Source organism: Rhinopithecus bieti, unplaced genomic scaffold (genome assembly GCF_001698545.2).
Source record: "Rhinopithecus bieti isolate Rb0 unplaced genomic scaffold, ASM169854v2 scaffold_20101, whole genome shotgun sequence".
Taxonomy (NCBI): Eukaryota; Metazoa; Chordata; class Mammalia; order Primates; family Cercopithecidae; genus Rhinopithecus; species Rhinopithecus bieti.
In genome coordinates, this window is record NW_016810242.1 from 2,851,969 (window position 1) to 2,872,304 (window position 20,336).

General features: G+C 37.2%; 1 protein-coding gene across 4 annotated transcripts in view; it reads left to right on the forward strand.

Moving 5' to 3' along the window:
* The window catches only part of RASAL2 (RAS protein activator like 2), a 405,409-nt gene that overhangs the window by 195,646 nt on the left and 189,427 nt on the right, over positions 1-20,336 (forward strand). The window lies entirely within an intron of this gene.

A 20,336-nucleotide genomic window follows, 5' to 3' on the forward strand; every position in this document is an offset into this window, starting at 1 on the left:
AATAAAACAGTGCCACTAAAAAGATTTTTTTCTCTCTTCTCATCCCCCCCCCCCCCCATTCTTTTTTTTTTTTTTTTTTTAATTCGAGAGGGAATTGGTAGACTGACCTAAATGGTGTACATTAAGCTGAACAAATAGACCTAAATAAAAGAATGTGTTTCGGCCCTTATATTTCATTTCTGCTTGTAACTGTTTCTCTAGCCAAAAGGCTCTGGATTTGTTGTCTTTTCCTTTGCAAAGTTTGTAGTAAGAATAATATGTAGATTTCTGGCACAGCGATATACTAGAGTTTGTCCGATAGTATCAGATGGAAGTATGTTTTTGTTAGAGCAAACCTGTGCAGTATTTTTTTTCCCTAGAATATGTCCAAGGAAAGGTTTATTTACATTCATCATATAATCCTGAAGATCATTCACAGTTTAAATCAGTTTTTTCTATCACATTTTATTACAATATTTTTAGCATCTGAAAATTTTCAATAGGAGTAACAAATGAACCCATTGTTTCAGATGTGTGAAGTTAAGATAATAATAAGTGCTATTGTTTATTGAGGGCTTTACAGTATGCCAAGCACTGTTTGTAATGCTTGATATTTCTCATTTAATCTTCACCACATTCCTACATAGCAGAAACCACATTATTCCATTTTAAAGATGAGAAAACTGGAGCTCTAAGAAGTTAAGTATCTTGACTAGAGTCACACAGCTGGCAAGTGATAGGATGGGAATTCCTTTTCAGGTAGTCTGATTCCAAAGTCTGTGCCCTTAACCACTTGACCTTCATGCTTCTCAAGAATGATAATAATCAGAGCTAACATTTATTGAGTACTTTTCTGTCTTCCAGAAATTACTCTCAACTCTTTTCTGGTGTGTTAACTTACTTAATCAAATAACCTAAGTTGAGGGCATGGGTCTTGCCAGGGCTCCAGTTTAACTCTGAGCCTCCCTTTGCCAGTTGTTTGTAGTTTGGTAACTTCTTCTCTAAAATCATTTTAAAAAAAAATTGAGACAGGGTCTCACTATTTTGTCCAGGCTGGATTCGAATTCCTGGACTCAAACGATCCTCCCCCATCAACCTCCTGAATAGTTGAGATTCAGGCCATATGCCACCATGCTGGGCCTCAAAGATCTTTGAAAACAATTTGTATCTGCTGAAAATCCGTATTGAGTTGTGTTAACTTCATATAGGAATTCTAGCCGAGGTCAGCATGTGCCATGGTGCTTTGAGTTAGTATTACCTTCCTTCCGTTATATTCAGGTACTCTTACTTCTCTTATGGGAGATATAAAAATCTTATAGAGAGTTATGCAGAAGTCTAAGTTTGAACCTAATATTTCAAGTGCTGCTTAGATATTTATAATGGAAAGATTAAAAACCTTATAACCAGCATTTCTTTTCTGATTAAGTCAAAGCAGTGGATGTACATAGTTAAAAAGTCACTTCTGCGAGGATTTAAATGAAAATGATCATTCACCTTCCCTATCTCTACCCATTGCCTCAGCTAGTTTCTGCTCCACAGAGGCATCCATTTTCAACTCTTTCAGAGGTTTCTTTCACTATTTACCATCATATTTTAAATAACTCACATATTCACGTACACATACATGAAACCAAGATAGACTTACACAGTTTTAAACATTCTTTGTTTGGAATTGCCTTCTACTTTTAATCTATTTCTGAAATTCTCACTAAACCATCATGCACAAAACTGTGATGTTTTCCCCTTTTATAATTTAGAAAATCAGAGGTTCTTCCAACCCCCTCTCAGATTTGACAATTTGCTATAGTGGCTCTCAGAACTCAGGGAAACAGTATATAGTACTTACTATTATCAGTTTACCAAAAGGATATCATAGAGGACACAAATGAACAGCCAGATGAGGAAGTATATAGGGCAAGGTCTGGAAAGTTTCTAAGGGCAGGTGCTTCTGTCCTTGGGGAGTTTTAGGGCACACCAGCATCTTGGCATGTGGATGTATTCACCAACCTGGTAGCTCTCTGAACCCCACTGCTTAGAGTTTTAATGGAACTCTGTTACATAGATATGATTGATTAAATCATTGGCCATTGGTGATTAGCTCAATCTCCAGCCTCATTTCTTCCATGGGGGTGTGGGTTACTTCTGAAAGTTCCAACCCTCTAATCACACAGTTGGTTCCTCTGGCAACCAGTCCCCATTTGGGGGCCACTAAGAGTCAACTCATTAGTATAAACTTAAGTAAGTTTGAAAGGGACTTACTATGAATAACAAAAGATGCTTCTCCAACTGATTACTCTAGAAATTCTAAGGGTTTTAGCAGTTCTGTGTAAGGAACCGGGGACAAAGACCAAATATGTACTTCTTCTTATATCAGAATATCACACTTGCCCAGAATCATGTATAATACGTGGAAGATTTGAATCTAGTTATCTGACTATACAGCTAACTCAGCATTTTCATATAAATCACATTTGAGCTTGTTCAGATGGAATTATATAGTCATGATTCCCTCCTTTTTTTTTTTTTTTTTTTTTTTTGAGACAGAGTCTTGCTCTGTTGCCCAGGCTGTTGTGTAGCGGCTCAATCTTGGCTCACTGCAACCTCTGCCTCCCGGGTTCAAGCAGTTCCCCTGCCTCAGCCTCCCAAATAACTGGAATTACAGTTTCCCTCCTTTTCAGTGCCCAAATAGTTAATAATGAAAAAACGTTATTGTATGCCTAGTATGTACAAAGCGCTTTGTTAAGCACTCAATATACATTATCTCATTTGAACCTCAAAATACTCCTTAAAAGAGTAGGTATTTTTATAGTCCCTATTCATAGATGAGGAAATTGAGGTTCAATTAGGTTGAGTAATTTGTCCAGTCTTTCTCAAGTAAACTTTATGAGAGGATAATGTACACAAAGTACATAAATTGTATAGCTTGATGTTTGGCTTGATAAATTTGCATAAAGAGGCCTATCTGTGTAATTTATACCCTGCTCAAGAAACAGAACATTATTACCATCGCAGAAGTCCACTTATGTCCTGTCCTAGACACTTCACCTCCAAATAGTGACTACAAAACTCACTTTTAATACTACAGATTAGGTTTACCCAATTTTGATGTTTATTTAAACAAAATTGCACATTTTTTATGTCTTTTTTTGCTCAACGTTATATTCGTGAGAATCAAACATATTGTTTTCTATAGCTATATTTCTTTGATTCTCCCTGGTATATAATATTTCATTTTATGAATTACCAAAATTTATCCAATTTATTGTTGGTTTTCATTTTGGATCGTTTCTAGCTTTTCACTATGTTGAATAGTGCTGCCTTGTATGTTCTTATACATGTCTTTTGACTAAAACATGTCCACATTTTTGTTGGGTATATATCTAGGAGTAGAATTGCTAGATATATATACATTCAGTTTTAGTTAATATTGTCCAACAGTTTTCAAAAATGATTTTACCAAGTTACACTCTCACCCTCAGATCCTTAAATTCCTCAACAATACTTAGTATCTTTTTCATTTTAGCCATTCTGGTGGGTATGTAGTGCTATCTCACTGTGGCCTTAATTTGCATTTCCCTGATGACTAAAGAAGTTGAGCATCTTTTTACATCTTAAATGGACATTTGGATATTCTTTTTTGTGAAGTGAGTGTTCAGGTCTTTTGCCTGTATTCAACTGGTTTGTCTGCCCTGGTTGTTTCTTTTTTCTCATACCATTTACACTTGATTTTACTGGACAGCCTTACTCATTTTGATACAGCTCCGATGAGTGGAGGAACACCAGGGCTCTTGTCTCACACCGAATTAGGTAAGACGCCATGGATACACGTGGAGTGGTTTTAAGTAGTGGAGAGTTTAATAGGCAACAAAGAAGAGAGAAGAAAGAAGGAAAAAGCTTCCCTGTACAGAGACAAGGGAGGAGGGCTCCAAAGCTGAGAGGAGACCTCAAGTGCGGCAGAAACCAGCCAGGTATATGAAGAGGCTGGAGGAGGCAGTGTGTTACTTGCGTAGGGCTCAGGGAATTGGTTCGACCATGCATGTCATTCATGTAGCCTTTGGAAAAAACTGGCCCTCCCACCCTAGCCTTTTAATATGCAAATGCAGAGTGCCATGAGATTCTATACCCTTGGGGAAATGTGGGGGCAGCCATATTGCCAGGCACAGGTAGGGGCAAGGGCAAGAGAACAAAGGTAGGAATCGCCATGTTGGGCAGACCCAGTTTCTAATGGCTGGCATTTGTATATCAAAGGTTGCCAGCCCAGCTCCAAGAGCAGGCCTTTCCCGCTAGACAAGAAATGTTTCTGGAGCTGCTTCAAAAGAGACAAAAACTTTCCGAGGACCTCTTTTCCTCTCTGTCTGCCTAAAATAATTTCTTAACTCCTACCACATTTTTTTTCAATCTATCCATCCTTTTCTTAACAGATTACATTGACTTTCTCTATACCTGTTTCCTTTTTCTGAAGAAAGAACTTTTGACACTTTTAGCATTTTATTTCGGCATTTACATATTTATCTTAATTCTAAACAATATACATATACTGTTGCTTTTTTATTCATCAATTTTAGACCTTTTTATTGATTTCCTATTATGGCGGATGAGGATTTAGCTATCACATAAAACCATTCCAACTTCCTCACTACAGTTTTGGTGATTGGTTGGTTTGTTTTATCAGTATTCAATGTTTGTATTATTATGCCATGCTGAGTATGGTTGAATATCATTATTATTTTTCCTCCCTTTCTTTTTGTTTTTTTGAAGTTTGTAATTGCCCTTTTTTCCTGTTTGTTTAGTTTTCTTATTACTTATTCTTCTCAGACCTTCCTGTAATATTGCAATATATTTTTACTCAAGGTCGATAATATCAGGTAACCTTTCAGATCTAGTGTATTTTTTTTTTGTTTTTTTGGAGACGGGGTTCTTGCTCTGTCACCACACTGGAGTGCAGTGGCGTGATCTTGGCTTACTGCAACCTCTGCCTCCTGGGTTCAGGCTATTCCCCTGCCTCAGCTTCCAGAGGATGGTTTCAATTTCCTGACCTTGTGATCCACCTGCCTCAGATCTAGTGTTATTTTGCTTTCTTTTTTTTTCTTGGAAACATTCCTCATGGAGCCCTCCTATTCTAACCTTTAGGCTTATTTCCTGAATAGCTATCATTTTAGGCATTTCTTTTGTTGTCATTCTTGGAATTCCTTTTGCCTTTTTCATAGGTTGTATTCCTGGTTGCATGGATCTTCCTTTCTTTTTTTATTTACTTCCTTGCTTTGTTCAAGCGTATCCTCCAGTAGTTAGTTTTTTTGTTTTTTGTTTTTTTAAAGAGACAAGGTCTAGGCCAGGCATAGTGGTTCACACCCGTAATCCTAGCAGTTTGGAAGATGGAGGCAGGAGAATTGCTTGAGGCCAGAACTTAAGACCAACCTGGGCAATAGAGTGAGACCCTACCAAAAAAAATATAAACAAATTAAAAATTAGCGGCCAGGCACAGTGGCTCACACCTGTAATCCCAGCACTTTGGGAGGCCGAGGTGGGTGGATCATGAGGTCAAGAGATGGAGATGATCCTGGCCAACATGGTGAAACCCTATCTCTACTAAAAATACAAAAATTAGCTGGGCATGGTGGTGAGCACCTGTAGTCCCAGCTACTTGGGAGGCTGAGGCAGGAGAATTGCTTGAACCTGGGAGGTGGAGGTTGCAGTGAGCCGAGATTGCACCACTGCACTCCATGCTGGCGACAGAGCAAGACTCCATCTAAAAAAAAAAAAAAAAAAATAGCTGGGTGTGGTGGTGCATGTCTGTCATCATGGCTACTTGGGAGGATTGCTTGAGCCCAGGAGTTAAAGGTCACAATGAGCTGTGATCACACCACTGTACTCCAGCCTGGGCAACAAAGCAAGACCCTGTCTCTTAAAAAAGAGAGAGAGAGAGGCGGGGTATTGCTTACTCTTTTATCCAGGCTGAACCTGAACTCCTGGGCTCAAATGATCCTCCTGCCTCAGCCTCCTGAGTAGCTGGGACGACAGGTATGCACCACGGCTCCCAGCTTCCTGCAGTAGTTTTTAATGATGGCACATAGGCAAAAGCATGGTATGACAGCCTTCAGCATGTCAGTCTCTTTAGTCATGCTGCTGCAGTCAGGACTGGTGGATAGTTATCAACCTCCTATTCTTACTCATTGTCATGTTGAAATATTACTTGCTTCTCTCCTGTATTAGAGTACCTGTTTTTTAAAATACGGTATGCATTTTGTTTTCTTGATTTACTTTCTACTATGAACTGAGAGTGTCTCTCCAAAGTTATTTTATGTTGAAGCCTTATATCTGAGTGTACTGTGTTTGGACATAGGACCTGTGACGAAAGTGATAAAGATTAAATGAGGTAATAAGGGTGTTGCCCTTGTAAAGACGGGGAGAGACTCCAGTGCTCTGTCTTCACCATGTGAGGACACAGTGAGAAGGTGGCCATCTGTAAGCCAAGAAAGAGCCCTCATCAGGAACTGAATTGGCCAGTACCTTGATTTTGGACTTCCCAACCTCCAGAACTCTATCAATATAAATTTGTGTTGTTTACTCACACCGTCTATAGTATTTTGTTAAGGCAGCCTGAGTAGACTAAGACACTCCCCCATTTTGAAGGAGGATATCTTCTTGTCAGAGGCGTGTGAACCAGAGCAACTCTATCTTAAATAGGAACTGGGTGCAATGAGGCTGAAACCTACTGGGCTGCATTCCCAGATGGTTAAGGCATTCTAAGTCACAGGATGAGATAGGAGGTCAGCACAAAATACAGGTCATAAAGACCTTCCTGATAAAATAGGTTGCAGTAAAGGAGCCGGCCAAAACCTGCCAAAACCAAAATGGTGACGAGAGTGACCTCTGGTCGTCCTCACTGCTACACTCCCACCAGCGCCATGACAGTTTACAAATGCCATGGCAATGTACCATATATGGTCTACAAAGAGGAGGCATGAATAATCTACTCCTTGTTTAGCATATCATCAAGAAATAACCATAACAATGGGCAACCAGCAGCCCTTGGGGCTGCTCTATGGAGTAGCCATCCTTTTATTCCTTTAATTTCTAATAAACTTGCTTTCACTTTGCACTGTGGACATGCCCTGAATTCTTTATTGCATGAGATCCAAGAACCCTCTCTTGGGGGTCTGCATCAGGACCCTTTCCTGTAACACTCTGGTAGGATATTTTTCCTGATTAGCAGTTCGTGGTAGGCAAAATTTTTGAGACCTTGAATATCTAAAATACTTTTATTCTCACACTTGGTTGTTAGTTTGGCTAAGTAAATAACAATCTAGGTTAGAAATACTTTTCTGTCAGAATGTTGAACTCATTGCTCCATTGTCTTCCAAATTCCTGTGTTGCTTTTGAGAAGTCCAGATCTATTCTTATTCCTGATATTTTATACATAACTGTTTTTTTCTTACTGATATGTTTTGGTGGTCATCTTTTTTCATCGGTTTTGCTGGATACTCAGTGGGTTTCGATCTAGAAACTCACATCATTTAGTACTGAGAAATTTCACAAATGATTTCCTAGTTTCTGTTTTTTCTTGCCTATTATTTTTATCTTGACCCTCCTAGATTGGTTTCTCAGTTTACCTTTTTCTTTTCCATCTTTTGTCTTTTGATCTGTTTTCTGAATTTAATCTTTTGATTGTGTTACTGATTTTTTTTTCATTTTTTTATTATACAAAAGATCTTTTTAGCTCTGTAAGTGTTGCTTTTTATTTAAAAGCATCTTATTTTTGTTTCCTGGATGCCATTTTTTCCTGTATCTGTCTCTTTGAGGATAACAGTGTTTTGTTTTTTCCCTGTATTGTTTGTGTCTCCTTCAAGTTGCCTTTTTCTGTGTCTTTTTTTTTTTTTTTTTTTAATCTCTATGTTCTTCTACTACAAGCTTTCTTTTGGTTCTGGTAATTCTTGTTGGTCTGCTTCAGATTAAGAATGGGAGATGAGAAAGCTTACTGGAGGAGCTAAGTGTGAAGATGGACCTTGTCCATTTTAAGGGCTTTACTATAAGGTGACCTGGACTTGCTATTTGTCGGGGGAACCCTTTTGTTAGTATCTTTAGTTTGTTTCTCTTGGGATGGTCTGATGCCCAGAGTGTTCTTCTAAATTGCCTGTCTGGAATGTAAAAGTCTAATTTTGAGAGTCAAATGGGAGTTGAAAACAACTCTGGGGGAAGCTCATGTCTTATATGTTTAGAGTAGCCTTTTCTCAACTGTGACAATTACTCTTTTGTCCACCATTTATTTCACCCTCCCAGGAGAGCAAACCTCCATTCTTTTACCCGGATTGGGAAGGGACATTTATCTAAATAATAGATGGGCAAGAGGATCTTGGTACTCTGCCTCTTAAACAGATTTTATACTACCCCTCTTCTCCATTGAGAGGTACCTAGTACTGGCTTATCCCTGAACCTTTCAAGGATTCTGTGGTTTAAATTAGGTTGGTTCTTAGCTTTTCTCATTCTTAACCTAGGATTCTGTTACTCAGGCCTGTTAAGTCAGTTACCGCTTGAACATGTTTCTTCTAGCTTTCAAACTTTTGTTTACTTTTTCTTTATTTCCATTCTCATTACTTTTGTGGGTCCATATCTCTGTCTGTCCATATATAAATTTATCTTTACTGTAGTTTAAGTGGGGTTTTGAAAGGAAGTGAAATTATATACGTTCAATCTACTGTTTTAACCTAGTAGCTGCCATATATTTCTTAAAATGAAATTTGAATAAGGCATTATGGAGCTCTTGCAGCAATTCCAGTTTTTTCTGTAGGCCAGGGTTAGAAATCTTGGCCCTAGACAGATGGATCTAGCATTTGGCTTGACTTTATCTGACTAAATGTGACCCAAATTGAATTTCTCAGCTTCTTCCTCAAACTTGTTCTTCTTTCAGAATTCCTAATCTCAGTAAATGAAACCTCTGTTCACCTTTTGACAAAAATGCAAATCAGTGGTGTCATTCCTCTGTTTAAAATTCTTCAGATGCTTCCCATTGTTCATAGGATAAAAATCAACTTCCTTAACCTGGTTTATAGGGCTCTGCATGATCTTGCCCCAAACTTTTCACTAGCCTCTTATCTCTGCACTACTTCCTTGCTCTCCAAAACTGCTTCAGCCATAGGGCCCCCACTTTCAGATTGTTGAAGTAGGACCACCGTCTTACTTAAGGGCTTGTCCATCTGTGGTTCATTTGTCTGAAATGCTAATACATTTCCCTTCACCACCTACCGTTCTTCCAGCTGTAGTAATGCCCAGGCCTAGTCTACTGCTTGTTGAATGTTCTCACAGCACCCTATGCTGCTTTTTTATAGTGTTTATCAGAATTATTTTAAATTAGTTGTATACTGATTGTACAGTATTTGACCCCATTAAGTTGATGTTCCGTGAGTCCAGTCACTAGATCCATCTTGTTCATTGTTATAACCCCAGGCTTGAGTACAGTGCTTTACTTACAATAAACAAATACTCACCGAACTTAAAAATAAAGGAGAAGCGACCGGGCACGGTGGCTCACGCCTGTAATCCCAGCACTTTGGGAGACGGAGGCAGGTGGATCACGAGGTTGGGAGATCGAGATCGTCCTGGCTAACATGGTGAAACCCCGTCTCTACTAAAAAAATACAAAAAATTAGCCAGGCATGGTGGCAGGCGCCTGTAGTCCCAGCTACTCGGGAGGCTGAGGCAGGAGAATGGCATGAACCCGGGAGGCAGTGCTTACAGTGAGTCGAGATCGCACCACTGCACTCCAGCCTGGGCGACAGAGCAAGAGATTCCGTGTCAAAAAAATAAAAATAAAAATAAAAAAATAAAATAAAATAAAGGAGAAGCTTTATTGATATGCTAGAAAAAAATCCCAGACTATACATCAGAATAACTGAATTCTAAGATAGCTATGCTAGGTGTATCACTTCGAGCAAGTAATTGTATAATCCTCAGCCTTATTTTATTTATGAATTAAGGAAGTGTGATTTATTGATCTCTAAGATACCTTTCAACTCTGCATTAAAGGACCCCCCTTTCCCTTTCTCTTCATTTCTTTTCCAGTTGGCATTTATTTTTATTTCTTTTCCTACTTGATACTCATAAATCATTTCTTCCTTATGTTCATTCTTTTTATTCTCTGTAATATGAATATATTCCTTGATATTTGAACTCTCACTTTAGTTCAAGATGGGCTTGAACTGTATTTTCTTTTCTCAATTAAAATCCAAATATTTGGCCAGGCATGGTGGCTTAGCCGGTAATCCTAGCATTTTGGGAGGCCAAGCGAGGCGGATCGCTTGAGGTCAGGAGTTCGAGACCAGCCTGGCCAACATGGTGAAACCCCGTCTCTACTAAAAATCCAAAAATTAGCTAGGTATGATAGCACACGCCTGTAGTCCCAGCTGCTCTGGAGGCTGTGGCAGGAGAATCACTTGAACCCAGGAGGCAGAGGTTGCAGTGAGTAAGCTGAGATCATGCCATTGCACTCCAGCCTAGGTGACAGAATGAGACTCCACCTTAAAAAAAAAAAAAAAAAAATCCAAATATTTGCTGTAACGACTTGGAATTTTTTTAACCTTAAATTGACTATCCAGGTTAAAATATTACTAAAAGAACCCGGAATGTGTATTGTGGCCAAAAACATAAGTGCCACACAAATGTGGTTGGAGAATATAGACTTACTGTCCTGTATCAGCTATGTTCCCAATAGAACTGTGTTTCATGATTATGTTAAGGATTTTATGCAATCTTAATATCTTCTAAGATAATAGAAAAGGCTGTGAAAAGTATGTCTAGAAAATTAGAAAAATTCTTACTTTGAAGAAAAGATATGTGATAAAGGCTAATGAGACAAAAACCATAAACTTGGCCATGCATATGTCCTCTTGTACTGTGCATATGACTTTTATAAAGAAAATTATGTTAATGGTGTTAGTTTTAGAAAGCCTCGTAATTTGTTTAATTTTATTAAGTTTTATTTGCATTCATTATATGTCTTTAACAAAGTATTGTTTATTTACCTTACAATACGAGTTTGTAGTGTCAAAGGGAATGTAACTGGTGTCTGATGTATATACTATGTATAAACATACCCACTAACAGGTTCACCAAATATTAAACAATTTTGTATTGGCATTTTAAATTTAGAACTTTCTAATGGATTACATATAGGGGTTTAAGAATACTGAATATTTGGGGAAATTAATTTGGAGTTTTAGATGGGTTTGAACTAAATTTTCTTTTCCCATTTAAAAAATCATAGAATATAGGCTCCTGTTACATGAAAATTTGCCATCCAATGCATTTTCAGGAATGGATTAGATTTGGATAAGAGGGGTGTTTTTCTATTTGTGTTGGCTGTATTAAAGAGAAAAACTAAATGCTGCTTCTTACGGCTTTATAGCCTTGTATTGTAGGTGTTTGTTTCCTACCACTTGAGGTCAGCGGTTTTTCATGAAAAGAAAGGTTTTCACTGCTGATATGAGTCAGCTAAGTTGTACTCATTGAATTGGGTTGTCTAATTCCTAGTGAGTGACAGATAAGATTCTTTAGAGATGCTTGTATTACCACCTTGATAGTTTTCACTGTAAGCTCAGTGATTTGTGATTCAAATGGGTCCCAATTCAGAAAAGATGCATATGTAGTTTTGGATTCTGTTGCACTTGGTATTATAAATAGAGATAGAGCTATTGAAGATTTTTAATGCTGCCATACTCTTGACAACTTTTATTTCTAATGTAGCCTGCCTTCTGCTTTTTTAGATAGAGAGGTGATATCACAGCATTGGTTGTGTAACCCATGGCTAAAAACTCAGAAACTGATTTCTCAATAGTGAAATTAGTGTCTGAGTTCCCTCTTTTACACCCTCTCCACTAAGAATCACATTCCTTGAAAAGTTCTGATTCTTTTCCCACACCAGCTGCCCCTAAAGGAAAGTGTTGAGATCCAATTCAAAAAGAGACAAGCATGAGGATATATTAATATAGGGAGAGATATTAAGTATAACAAAAGGAATGTGCATTAAATAGTGTTTGAGATTAAGTCTTAGTATAGTTCATTTTTCTGTTAACAGAAACATGAGACATGAAAATGATCTTGAGTTTTGATTACTTAGTAATACAGTACTGTGGTCATATTTTAAGTGCCATGCTAGTTTTGCTTATGCTTTTCTCTTTCTTTTCTTTCTGAGATAGGGTCTTGCTCTGTCGCCTGGGCTGGAATACAGTAACACAATCAAAACTCACCACAGCCTCAACCTCCCAGGCTCAAGCAGTCCTCCTGCTACAGCCTCCTGAGTAGTTGGGATTACAGGTGTAAGCCACCAAACCTGGTTGATTTTTGTAGTCTTTTTGTAGAGCCAGGTATCCCACTTTGTTGCCCATGGAGCTCAAAGGATCCTCCTGCTGCCGCCTCCCAAAGTGCTAGGATTACAGGCATGAGCCACCGTGCTTGGCTACACTTTTCTTGAATTAGCACAGTATTTATTTAAGAAAAAATTGTAGATAGGCCTTTATTTCCTTCAAAGGATTAGTATGTAAGTGACTTATTTTGAATATTTTATATTTTTCTGTTTAAGAGGTTTAGTATGAACTGTAGATATGACTGATCTATTGGGATTGAAGAACAGGCTGTGATGGACTGCCATTTGTCATCTTACTGTTGGCACCATTCATAAGACTCCATTCAGTTAACTAGGCCATATAGTTGCTTAAGCAGACTTGGCTCAGTGTGGAAATTAAGGGACTTATCTCTTTTAAGAGACTGGGTTGGACTATGTTAGCCAGGTTTGAGTGCAGTGGCTATTGAGAGCACAGTCATGCACCCTACAGCTTCGATCTTCTGAGCTCAAGTGATCTCAGCTCCCGAGTACCTGGGACTGTAGAGGCATGCCCTGATATCCCAGCAGGACTTATTTCTTCTAATGCATATTTAAGAAGTGGAAGAAAACTATATGATCTGCTTTGCTTGCATTTCATGGCACATGTGATCGGGGCAGTGCAAACTGTCGTAGTGATGTGGAAGAGAGAAGCAAGGTAGAACCATCATAGGAATTATTCCCCATCCTTACCATCTTCTTAAAATAAGTAATGGCACCAAAGTAAAATGAGCTCTTCTATAAAGAGAAGTGTTACCTTTATCGAATATCAAGTTGTCTGCCATAAATAAGTCATGCCTTCAAGGGATTTATTACTTTTTTTTTTACCAGATAACTCACTCTGACCTGTGATAGAGCAAAGTTAGAACCTTCATGATGAACTGTGGTGCTGCTGAGACTGAGAGGGAAGTAGCAGCAGAACTCTGCAAATGTTAGACTAAAGGAAATTACTCACCAGAGAGAAGTATCACATGTTATCTCTTTCCTGTTCTCTCCTTCTCTTAACAAGGGTGATAGTGAGCATAGTGGATTTACTAACTAGACACCAGTGATCAAGTAGCTTGAAAATTAAGCCTCTGTAGTTGACAGGGAAACTAAAGTGGTTAGCTAGGGTTAAAAGACAATATAAATTTATTTCAGCAAGTAGTTATGGTCTTATAGTAAATGTGGTAGTGTAAGGATTAAGACTTGTATTTCCATGAAGGCAGCCATTTCTGACCTAATGACTTTATATCTTAAACATATTGAATGATTGCTTTAGTATCCATATTACTCATCAAGGTATGAGTGTGGCCATATTTAAATCTACTGAGGCCATTTATTTGTATGAACTGTAATATAATTTGCCAGCCCAAATGTTCCTTGTGTGTCAGGACAAAGCAAAGTTCACAGGTACTGTGTGTTGGGTGGTTATCAGTCTAAGAAAATTTTTGTTTGTTGTTCTGGAAATGTTATTTTCTGACATTTTGACAGAATATAGAGGGCGGGAAGGTCATGAAGGGATAAAATAAGTAAAATTAAACTTTAAGTGACCTGACTGGATTTTCCTTTCCTTTTGTACTTTAAGAATGAAAGAGAGTGACTTAGTTGATGGCAACTACACTAGGTCTTAAGCAGACAACATTAATACATTTATAAAATAATTTGAGCATATATCTGTAGTATATTGTGGACTGCTCCTCAACCACATTACAATTTTTTTAATACTTTTTTTTTTTTTTTTTTGAGACAAGGTCTCATTCTGTTGCCCAGGCAGAGTACAGTGGTGTGATCATGGCCCACTGCAGCCTGGACCTCCTGGCCTCAAGTGATCCTCCTGCCTTAGCCTCCCAAAGTGCTGGGATTACAGGCATGAGCCACTGTGCCCAGCCTGTTACAGTTATTGACATTGTTAAGAATCATCTCCACATAGCAACTCTAACATTATTTCTCCTACTGTATCAGAAATTGTCTATAGAAGATAGACATGTGTATGCCATATTTTTAAATCTGCATGTCAGTGGCAAGGATTTTATTGTTTATTAAAAATGTAAAGAACTGCATTTTAAAAAATAGCTTGTTGGCCGGGCGCGGTGGCTCACGCCTGTAATCCCAGCACTTTGGGAGGCCGAGGCTGGTGGATCACGAGGTCAGGAGATCGAGACCATCCTGGCTAACACAGTAAAACCCCATCTTTACTAAAAATACAAAAAATTAGCCAGCCGTGGTGGTGGTCACCTGTAGTCCCAGCTACTGAGGAGGCTGAGGCAGGAGAATCGCGTGAACCTGTGAGGCGGAGCTTGCTGTGAGCCAAGATCGTGCCACTGCAGTCCAGCCTGGGCAATAGAGTGAGATTCCCTCTCAAAAAAAAAAAAAAGAGAGAAAACTTGTTAATTGGCCTATTAATATGATATTAAACATGAATGCCTATTAAAACTGTTGTGAACATGTTGATGAAAACAAAAATGGGATCCTCCCACCTCAGCCTCCCAAATAGCTGGGACTGCAGGCACGCACCACCGTGTCTGGCTAATTTTTGTATTTTTTGTAGAGATGAGGTCTCACTATGTTGACCAGGCTGGCCTCAAACTCCTGAGTTCAAGTGATCCACCCCCCTTGGCCTCCCAAAGTGCTGGGATTATAGGTGTGAGCCACCATTCCTGGCCAGATGTTTTTGCTTCTGTAATAAAATGAGCACTTTAATTCTTAGCTTTTATGAAATAATACTTGTATTTTGATTTTGGGTTCAAAGCCAAAACAAATCTGGTCATTGAAATTTCAGAGTTGCGAAGAATTTGCCATTTCTAAGCCAGGTTAGCTCTGATGTGGGAATAAAAACGTATGTATAGATACAGAAAAATATAGATATATCCTTCCACAGCAGTTCAGACTTCTGCAGTTTACACCAATTATCTGTTGGGAATGTGTTTCTCTTTTAGTGTATTAAGACCTTCCCTATTTAGATAGATTTCCCAAAACTGTGTTGTTGTTACTTCTTTTTTTAGATTGGCACTAAGATAGATGATGAAAGGCTCCTGAGACTGAATGAAACATTAGAGTTTGTGTTAACTGGGAAGATTCTCTCTATAGAATCCCTTTATAAAGCTTTCTCTGGAAGGCAGTAAATATTAACAGTGTTACTGTCTCGCCAGTGCAACACATGTAGTAGTCTGTTACTATGAGGCATCACCCAGAGTTGTTTGTCTCACGACCAAGAGAATTAAGGAACATGGACACAGAGGGTGAGGTTGGAGCAAAAGTTTAATAAGCAAAAGAATGAAAGTTGTCTGCCGCAGAGAGGGGGCCCAGAAGAGGGTTGCCATTTTTACAGTTCAATTCAAAGGCTTTTATAAGAAACCAATGATGGCTGGGCATATCATTTGCATAAGGTGCAAATTTCTGGTACCTCCACCCCGTCCTGCTAGTGTGCATGCAGGCCGTTAGCTTGAGTTACTCCATAATGCTTTGTTCCCTTTACTGCACATGTGTTAGAGGATGGAATTTTCCATTGTGGCCATGTCTGGGCAAGTCATCTGTATAATCTGTCTTATCTGTGTGGCTGTGAGCATGCCTTAGGCAAGCTTCCCTGTGCAAGTCCCCTTATCTGTGCCTACAGCCTGAAAAATCAGGCTTTTGTTTGAAAGGATTCAACCAAGTACCCACCATAGCTGCCTGCCTGACCATTTTCTTCCTTTTTCCTCTCTCAATAGGTTCATGATTTTACCAATTGCATTTAACATATCATGTCAGAATTTTTAAAAACATGAGACTAGTAAATGATGTGATTCAAAAGCAATTCAGATGAACTTCTAAGGAGCTGTAAGATACAAAAATAAAATTTCTCACAGCAATTTTTTCTTACACATCCTTCGTATGTTGGCCATAGACTTATTGTCCTTTCTCTCTTATCCCTATTTCTGCTTTCTATCAGATCCCTTTAATTACTCTCCTGCTATAAAATTTTTGAGGCATTTTTCCTAAGTGTGGAAGAGAAAAGTTGCTTATCCTCTAAGAAAAAAGTTGGAGTGTGTCTGTGTGTGTGTTCCTATACTGAAATTTCCAGTTCTATCATATCATTCAGTTTGTCATTTTTGTCAAGTAGTGTATCATGCTATGATACTCTTTTCTCCCATTTATAGGGGTTAACACATAAGAGGTCTGTTGTTATTGTTGTTGTTTCTTTGACAAGTAGTTTCTAAATTTATATTAGCATTTGCAGTTGCTGAATTTATATTAGCATTTGAAGGGGTCCAAAGTTTGCTTTTTAGACTTACTGGCAGGCCAAATGACTTAGTATTTTGAATGCTGTTTTGAAATTATTTGGAAATAATAGATTGCATTGAATACTTCAAATAAGCTTCCCTTTTAGGTTATCTTTCTTCCTTTTTTGAAAACCATCTTTATTGGACTTTCTGTTATATATTACAGTTACATAACCTGCTTTATTAACTTTTATCAATTTGTATATTTATTAGTGACTCTTTTATTCTCTCATCTCTTTTGTGTTATTCATCCACTGCAAACAACTAGAAAGGTACCTGTCCTGTTGATTCCTCTTTCAAAATATGGCTCACATGGTCTCTTTGTTACCATTTTCACTACAACTGATCTGTTTCAGACCCTGAGCATCCCTAAACCAGACCATTACATTAGTCTCCCACACATTGTTAAGACCTCTGGTCTTTCCCCCACTTCTTCATCTTGTTATAAACTAGTATTGCCAGATTTTCTTAGAATACCTCATTGACTTTCTGTTGTCTAAGCAGTGGTTTTTAGCATGTGGTCTGTGGAATGCTAGATCTCCAGGACCCCTTATCTGATGGTTTAAAACTATTTTTTATAATAGAACTATAAGACTAATTATAGTTATTCAGTCTTGGTTATATGGCAGACATTTTCTGGAAAAAGGAAGACATAAACTTATCATTTCAGGGAAACAACCAAGAGTATTTATTGCTAATGATGAAATTTAAGACTAAAAGCAAAAACTAGAATGTTAGAAAATTTGCATCTGCAACTTTGAGCTTGGCAGCTTCCCAGTAGTACTTGAAGTCTTTTCTGATGAGATCAAAACTTTTTTGAAGATTGATGAATGTGATATTATATAATGAAAAGTGTCAATATTTGGAATATCTGCAAATCTGAATGAACTGGTATTTTTAAAGTGATTGGTGCATGATGTTTATAAACTCACATAGATGGGGTGAAAGATCCACTCCAAGGACAAGGTGGACCAGTGGTTTTTGATGTAACAGAATATGAAAAGTTCATTGGTTTGGTTTCAGATTACACATTGCACACTAACTTTTGAAAAGCAACTGCTTGTCAGGTTGGGTATAGAATTAGCGAAGAATATTCATAGTTATTGGGAAATATTATTAAAACACTTTCCTTTTCCAACTACATATTTGTGAGTACAGATTTTCTTTATGTATATCAACCAGAAAAACACAAAGCAATAGACTGAATGTAGAAACAAATATAAAACCTTGCTGTCTTCTATTCAGCCAGACTTTAAAGAGATTTGCAAAATATAAAAGTGTCACCTTTAAAATTTTTTTTGAAAACAGTTACATTTCATTAAAAATGTGTTACGTATGTTAACATGCAATAGGAATGTTATTGTTAAATGAATTCATATTTTTAAATATCTCAGGTTTAATTTCTAATATGGTCAATATTGGTATAACCCATATAAACAAAAACTCTGAAGTCCTCAGTAATTTTAGAGTCTAAAGGAGTCCTGCAATGAAGAAATTGGAGAACTGCTGATCTACGGAATAATACCCAGTTTTAAAGAAGTATTTACAAAGAGAGCCATTGACTTACCTCTGATTCTTTTAAATGTTTCTAAAATTATTTAATTTTTGTAATGAGGCCAGCATTCATTGTCCTTAGTATCCTCGTAGGAATGAACAGAGCAAATCCAAAATTGTTTCCAGTTTTGCTCTTAAGATTTTTCTACATGATTCTAAGTTAGTTATTCTTTTCTCTGGCAAATTTTAGAATACTAAAGATAATTAGAAGTCAGAATTAAGTAAGTCATTAGAGCAAATAAAGATTGATAGATTGGCAAGGTGAAATAGGGCAAAGATTTGAAGGCTTCGTCTCCGTAATGCATATTAGTCTCAGGTCCTACAGGCTTGGTTAATGCTTTTAAACCTTCATTCAGCCTGGAAATGAGGACATGTTAATTAACTATATAAATTAATATATGTTATTTTAAAAAATATCATTATTACTAAAATGCTTTCAGATAATGAAAGTACTGAAGAACGAACTTCACTTTTTTTCTTATTTTTTTTTCCTCGGTATTACATTCTTTAAAAGGCCAAAATGGGCATTAGAAAAGAAGCTATAAAATCTATAGGAGCTAATAAATCCCTCGTTTAGACGACAGATTTTTTTTTTGATACTAGAGTTTGTCCCTATTTCATTGCCTCTATTTCTTCTTATCTTTGCCATAAGGAGGGGGTTCAGGGTTCAGATTTTTTTTTTTTTTTTTTTTTGAGACATTGTCTTGTTTTCACAATACCATGAAGAAATTAGAAAAGGGATCAATTAGGATCTCACAGAAAAGAGAATTTAGATTTTCTTTAATTCAGTGTTGATACAGATTTATATTTTGTCAGGAAACCTGGGTTATGCTATTAATGCAGTATCCTATATTACAATTTTTATAGACAGGGTTTATCAGTGTCTTCTTGCTAAAGTTAATTTACAGTACAACTTATATAATAAAGCTAGTTATTTGAATGACCATAAATTGTCTAATTTTGTCAAAGTTTCTAATTGTTTAGACCACAAAACTATTCATATTTCCACATAAAGTAGGTATATCTCTTTCTGTTGAAGTCATCTTGGTATTTGACTCTAAAAATAGACCTACGTGTGGTAAAATTGTAACCCATATTTTTGTCCAAATCATGTGAAGAAAATCAGTTTTGACATGGCTTTTACATGTAGGCAAGAATATGCTATATGTGTACAAAAGGATTCAGAGTCAGTTTCATTGAGCTTTTTTGTGATAATTTTGAGATTTTGAAGTCAAAAGAAAACTTTGGAAGAACTAAAGATGTAGTTCTAACATAAAATAATTTAAGATACTTAGACTACAAGGGGAAGGTTAAGGATAGGGGAGAGAGGGTTGGTGTGGATTGGAGATGCTACAGACGTAACATGTAATGCTGTGCATAGTGCAGAGGAGATACAAACAGAAAATAAGGGAAGAAAAGACAAAACAGTGAACTTCTAAGAATTAATAACATGTCTAAACATCCTAATAACACTGTTGGTTCTTGGACCTTGAATTATCTTTGGGAAGAGTTGATGAACCCCGAAACATGCCATGCAGTAAGTTTAGATAGCCTAAGAGAGGACAGGAAGTTAAACCAGAAGAAACAATGAAGACAACATTGAGCACATAAAGGGACTTATAAAGAGAGACCTACATGGTTCTACGAAGAGAAACATAGCAACTGACTTGTTGCTGACGTTCTACAGAGCTCCAGCTGTAATTATGCATATTTGGTTAATTATAGTATAAGACACCTAGGAAATTATTTGGCTTTCCTTGAAGTCAAACCAATGCCAGTAATATACCTATCATCCTGTGTCAAAAGACAAAAATTCTATAGAAAGCAATGATACTGAAAAATACTCATATAATAGATATAATGTGCTTTTTTATGATTTACGACTCCCCTGCCCTCCTAGGTGTTGGTTTTCTAATTATTTCAATTTGAGTTTTTCCTTTAGAATAATAACTAAGTAGTGATAATCCATGTTAAGTTGTCTTTATAGTATATTCCTGAGAAGAATTAGTTCTTCATGCCTGAAAAACTTTTAATATATTTCAAACTGTCATAAAAGCTTTATTTAATGGATCTGATGTGTACTTATACATTAAAATATGTGCCCAGTTCCAACAGCCCAAATGAGCAAACATTTTATATCAAAAAAAATTGAAAATGACAAAGATGTTAGTAACCACTTGGTATTTTATAAG